Consider the following 7500-nt stretch of genomic DNA (forward strand, 5'->3'; position numbering starts at 1 on the left):
ATATATATATATATATATATATATATATATATATATATATATATATATACATACATACACGCTTATATGCATTTATACATAATTACATGTATGAATATATTTTATATATATATATATATATATATATATATATATATATATATATATATATATATGTATGTATGTATGTATGTATGTATGTATGTATATATAGATAGAAAAATGCATATATTTGTATTTTGTTTGTACGTATGCATTTGCACTTTCGTACGGATTTGTTTGCTAGCGTGTCAGACATGAAGCATTTCGAGAGAAGCTTATACACCTTCAGTACGACACACAAGCATGATGAATAGCAAAAGTTGTTCACCAATAGCGCTGTGCTCGAGAGTGAAATGGATGTTAATGTATTGCCCGTTATTGCAAGATGATAACTGGGACCATCAAATGGAAGGCAATTAATTTTTTTGCTTCAATAAGCATAGTATAAAGAATCATAACAACAATATAGGATGCCAGCACAGTAACACAAACGCATATCGAGAATATTGTAAATACTGAGAGCTTGATTCTTCCACGCACAGCCATAAACGTATATTTGCCCTCTTTGTTCATGAGATGCAATTGTGGTCAAACCTTTCTTTTTTAATAGAATATTAAATATCACAAGGAATGCTTATCAAAAGGGACACTGCAAAATTAAGTTAAGTTCTTTATTTACCACCCGAAAAAGTTATATGTACTGGGGAGTGGTTGCTCTTCTTTCCATATTAAGCGAATACGGTTAGTTACATTCTTATGGCCTTGTGAACTCCATCGAGTGCGTACGCATTTTCAAGGTCGGGGTCCTTATAATGTATGACGAGGTATTCATCATATTTTTCTTGTTTCTTTTTTTCCTCACATATTTTGAAGGTAATACCTTCAATGAGCCCTCTAATAAGTTTGTCAATATAGTTCTGCTGGGAACGAGTGACATAAACACATGCTTTCAAGGAAGGCGAGACCGACAAAATTCTTCCTTGTTTATTAAAAGCAATGGTAGGCTTTCTTTTTTTTCTTTTCCGTTTTTGACTTTACTAATGTGAAGAGGTCACCTGCTCCGTCAGTGTCACACACCTGGGCGACGACATTTCGTCCTTCAGCATGTGCCCCTTGCATTAAGATAGCTTAGTGGGGCTATCCACTGAACTACACACTGAAGGGCACTCTTCAGTCGTGGAAGGGGTGGGACAGTTATCCACCGTGTCCTCCCCCTCAGTGTCTGCGGTTTCCCCCCCATCGCGGCGCACCTGGCTCGCCCACCTCACCCGCTTCGTGACAGGCGAATTATGGCGCTCGGAAGAATGGGACACTCAGATTTAATGATCATTAATACCAACACCAACACAGTACTTGGTACTCGGTGTAGGAATGAATTCAATTTAAGAAATTACCATGATGACATTACTCCTATGACATTTGTTTGCGAATTATATCGGCACCAAGAATTCATGAGCTACATGCATAGCTTCCTCGCACATAGCACCTTGCAATCCGTGTAAAAGGGACGAGGGCACCGGAACACGGCACCACACGACCTCTTCGTATGAAGTCACAGTGTATACTGAACAAGATATAAGTAAGTAAAATATGGCAACTGATTACCGTAGAGTTTAGCACATCGACCCAAAAACGTATAGGTGCTGTTCAAATTATCATTATTACTATTGCTAATTCTATACTACTACTACTACTTTTATTTCTACTACTATTGCTATTACTACTACTACTACTACTACTTCTACTTCTACTACTACTACTACTACTACTAGTACTTCTACTACTTCTACTCTACTCTACTACTGCTACTTCTACTACTACTACTACTCCTACTGCTATTACTACTACTACTTCTACTTCTATTTCAACTACTACTACTACTACTACTACTACTATTGCTACTACTACTACTATTACTACTACTACTACTATTACTACTACTTCTACTACTGCTACTTCTACTACTACTACTACTACTTCTACTACTACTACTGCTTCTACTCTACTCTACTACTGCTACTTCTACTACTACTACTGTTACTACTACTAGTAGTACTACTACTACTTCTACTATTGCCACAGCTATAAGTAAGTAAAATGTGGCAACTGGTTACCGTAGAGTTTAGTATAGCGTCCCCAAAACGTATTGGTGCTGTGCAAATTATCATCATTACTGTTACTAATTCTACTACTACTACTACTACTACTACTACTATTACTACTACTAATACTATTACTATTACTAATACTATTACTACTACTACTACTTCTACTCTACTACTGCTACTTCTACTACTACTACTACTTCTACTACTATTTCTACTCTACTCTACTACTGCTACTTCTACTACTACTACTACTTCTACTCTACTCTACTACTGCTACTTCTACTACTACTACTTCTCCTACTACTACTTTTACTACTATTACTACTACTACTGCTACTTCTATTTCTGCTACTACTACTATTACTACTATTACTACGACTACTACTACTACTTCTACTACTACTACTTCTACAACAACTACATCAAGAACAACTACTACTGTAACTATCATTTTTACTCCTCCTCCTACTACTACTACCTCTACTACTTCTACTACTACCATTTTTACTACTTCTACTCCTCCTCCTCCTACTACTACTCCTACTTCTATTTCTATTACTTTTACTACTTCTACTACTACTACTACTACTTCCCTTATTACTACTACTACTACTACTACTTCTCTTACTACTACTAATACTAATACTTTTACTACTGTAATGATTCAGCACCTAGCAAGGTTATTAACATGTTCATAGAAGGTCTTTTAATGTGAATATTTGGCAGGATGGAAGGCACACAGAACACAAAAATAATCATACATTTATTAATAGAAAACCGAAGAAAACTGAACAAAACCCAGACTACTAAAAAAAGTAAACCTAGAGTTAAGCGGAACAAATGAAATACAAAAAGTGAAAAAGGATGATAAGTATTATGCTCAAATGAAATAATAGTTAATAAAACACAAGTAAAAGACAAGGCTGAATATCAAACTGAACCAAACTGTACAGGCAAAATACTTGTGAAGTGAAGCAGAATTAATATATATATATATATATATATATATATATATATATATATATATATATATATATGTGTGTGTGTGTGTGTGTGTGTGTGTGTGTGTGTGTGTGTGTGTGTGTGTGTGTGTGTGTGTGTGTGTATAAATGAGCAAATATAAACTGAACATAATAAAACGCAAGCAAGAGACTTATTATTACTAGTAATGTCAATTATGATAATAACAATCATAATGATAATAATAATGATAACGATTATTATCACATTACCATAATTATCATGATCATCATTTCATTATATTCATCATCATTATAATTATTATCGTTATTATCATAATCATAATTGTCATTTTTAAAAATTATTATGTCCTTATCATTATTACTTTTATTAAAGTCCCCCCCCCCAATATTCACTCCAAATCAGTCTTACGCCACACCTGGGGCCGCATTTACTAACGCGCATACAAAATCATAGGTTTGTTTACATCGTCAATGAATCTACTCTCCCGTGTCTCACTACGAGTGTATTTTCAAAACATTCCCGAGGTCGTAAACACATCTCCGCACGAGAGAAATTTGCGGGAGCCCGGAACCACTCGTAGCCCTCATCACAGCGAGCCTCCTCAGCTCATGTCAGCCTCATGAATACCTTCAGGAGTGTGCCTTAGCAACACCTCACCAACATGGCTAATGCAAATAAGGATTAGCCTTTGCCAATGCGTACTGTAAGTCTAATGTGAATTACTCAGCAAGCTTAGTTTATTATGAATTAAAGGTTTTCTAACACATCATCAAGTACAATATGTGAACGAAAATGGTTAACTTCCATCAGCATGACTATTTTTCTGTATAGCAACAAATTATACTAAATATCCGAATAACAGAGGTTAGCAACACCAGCACAGCTCTTAACACCCTGATGTAAAATTATTATGGAAGCATAGGATTAACTTCCCGATGAATAATGAGTAAATATGAGTAAAAAGCATATGGAATAATGAGTAAAAAGCATATGGAATAATGAGTAAAAGTAATGAGTAAAAATCATATGGAATAATGAGTAAAAAGCTTATGGAATAATGAGTAAAAATAATGAGTTAAAATGAGTAAAAAGCATATGGAATAATGAGTAAAAATAATGAGTAAAAATGGGTAAAAAACATATGGAAACTTCCTGATGAATAATGAGTAAAGATAAGTCTTTCGTAGCAAGCATTTACATTTAAGCTTTGGTCAATCCAAACTGTGTACTTCCTACTGCGAAATTTCCCATTTAGAATTGGAGCTCGTCCACAGTGACGAAACTATAGAGAAGTGAATTAATGGAGAAGATCAAGGAGCAAAAGAAGAAGTAGAAGGGAGAGAAGAAGAGGAAGAAGAAGGGAGAGAGGAAGAAGTAGAAGGGAGAGAAGAAGAAGTAGAAGGGAGAGAAGAAGAAGAAGAAGGGAGAGAAGAAGTAGAAGGGAGAGAAGAAGTAGTAGAAGGGAGAGAAAAAGAAGTAGAAAGGAGAGAAGAAGAAGAAGGGCGAAGTAGAAGAAAGAAAGGCAGAGAAGAAGAAGAAGAAGGGAGAGAAAAAGGGCAAAAAAAGTGATTGAGAAAGAAGAAGAAGGGAAAGCAGAATAAGAAGTAATAAAAAAAAGAGGAAGGGAGAGAAGAATAAGAAGAAGGATAAGAAAAACAAGAATAATAAGAAGGGAAAGAATGATAATAATAAGAAGGAATAAATGAGGAAGGAGCAAGAGAAAGAAGAAGAAGAAGGCCTGTCTATAATCCTTTTCCAATATTTATTTTTCTTCTTCACTCTTTATCGACACCTTCGTTCTCACAAATCTGCAGACTCGGTAACTATATTCAAAACGTGATCACGTGGTTGCAAAAAGTTCGATCAGATCTTCGCCTCAATGCCTCGAGCAACACGAAACATTTTCTGTAAAAGCTGACGACGATAATAATAATGATAATAATAATAATAATAATAATAATAATAATAATAATAATAATAATAATAATAATGATAATAATAAAACACAAAAAAAACATAAAAAAACAATGGATGTTTACTAACTGCTACCGTGGCCTCCTACATTTCTTAATTTTCGTAAAGACAAAAAAAATGTTTTATTTCTCCAGAGCTGAAGTTCTTCTATACTGATGAAAAGAAATTGTAGTGTTGGCCTGATGCACACCGGGAGGAAATATTCATTTCCTTAATAGTGTTTGGAATGAAAGTATTTTGTTTGCAGGAACTGAAAATATATGAAAATTCATTTAACTGTTTGTTTTTCCCGCTCCCTCCATCTTTCCTTGTCTTTTTTCAGAGACTCCTAGGAATTGTAGCGGATGTTATGCTTATAAGATAAGAGGCAAAGAAAAATAAGAGTCAAAGGTAAATAGATGAAAAGATAGATAGATAGATACATAGAATGAGAGAGAGAGAGAGAGAGAGAGAGAGAGAGAGAGAGAGAGAGAGAGAGAGAGAGAGAGAGAGAGAGAGAGAGAGAGAGAGAGAGAGAGAGAGAGAGAGAGAGAGAGAGAGAGAGAGAGAGAGAGAGAGAGAGAGAGAGAGAGAGAGAGAGAGAGAGAGAGAGAGAGAGAGACAGAGAGAGAGAGAGAGAGAGAGAGAGAGAGAGAGAGAGATTTATAATTACAAAACTACGTATCAAAAAACTGAAATGTTCATACGTAAAATATATAAATAATAAAAAAATATATGTAAAAGGAATAAGTGATGGTATATCCCAGCAAGTAATATTTTATCTATATGTAGAGGAACAAATCATGGGCCTTTGACATGCAAATATATATTTCGAACAAATTGCATATAAATGGAAACAAATGGTATAAATGCAGTAAGTCTACGCAGTTGTATATACATATTCACAGGTATTTTCCATCAGAAAAATCCCGCAGGTATCTATGTCCACATATGCTGCATACAAAAACAAACACATACATATATACAGTGCGAATATATATCTGTATCCGTGTCTATATCTATATTTGTGTGTGTATGTGTGTGTGTGTGTGTGTATGTGTGTGTGTGTGTGTGTGTGTGTGTGTGTGTGTGTGTGTGTGTGTGTGTGAGAGTGTGTGTGTGTGTGTATAAATATATATACATATTTATGTGTATGTATGTATGTATGTTTATGTATGCGTACACACACCCACACATACACATACACACACACACACACACACACACACACACACACACACACACACACACACACACACACACACATATATATATATATATATAATATATATATATATATATATATATATATATATATATATATATATATATATATATATATATATATATATATATATATATATATATATATGTATATAACATGTATATAATATATATATATATATATATATATATATATATATATATATATATATATGTATATATATATATACACATATATATATAAACCTGTGTGTATAAAATATATATATATATATATATATATATATATATATATATATATATATATATATATATATATATATATATATATATATATATATATATATGTGTGTGTGTGTGTGTGTGTGTGTGTGTGTGTGTGTGTGTGTGTATGTGTGTGTGTGTGTGTGTGTGTGTGTGTGTGAGGAGTAATGTGGTCATACTTGTTTACGTTACCAAGTGCTACTCTGGCAGCAAAGTTTTGTAATTTTTTAATTTTCTGAATCTGACCTATGTTTGTGTAATAATTAATTATACTGAGAACTAGTGTTTATATAACATATATTCTAGTTTTTTCAGGAATTTTATTTTTGATATGGTTTAGGTAAATTAGGATGTCTATTACTTTTCTGTGGGTGTCATGAATCTGTCAATGAGTACGCCTAGTTTTTTATTTTTTATTTTATTTTATTTATTTATTATTATTTTTTTTTTTTTACGGAAGTGCTCAGTTTTATGCCTTTACACTTAATATATTTTCAAAACTGTTCGAAAGATGTTCGATGTCTTCTCCATTTGTGTCTGGATGACAACGTAATATATAGGAACACTGTGTATCTGTCGTGACGTCTGCTGCCTCTTCGCATTCCTGCTTCTGATCTATCGTTTTGTTTGGAGACCCATCCCTATTAACAAATGTTGTTTTCCAACAAACTGTCATTGTTGAAGGAAGGTTCTTCATGTGTCTGTGTTTCCTGATTTCTAGTCTTTTGGAAGAAATTAATAAAAGGAATAGAAATACCTGTTTTTCGTTGGCGTCCAGTCCGTGGTTGGGATGTTAGTTATTGTTGTTGCGAACACCAGGTTTTCACTATGAACACAGTGGTCAATCATGGTGTGCACAATAATGTTTAACATCACCTTAGTGTCCTTTGTTGTGTATCTTAGAGTCTGATAAGTTGATTACGATATCGTGGGCCTTTTCAATATC

The sequence above is a fragment of the Penaeus vannamei genome, chromosome 7 (genome assembly GCF_042767895.1).
Source record: "Penaeus vannamei isolate JL-2024 chromosome 7, ASM4276789v1, whole genome shotgun sequence".
NCBI classification, from domain to species: Eukaryota; Metazoa; Arthropoda; class Malacostraca; order Decapoda; family Penaeidae; genus Penaeus; species Penaeus vannamei.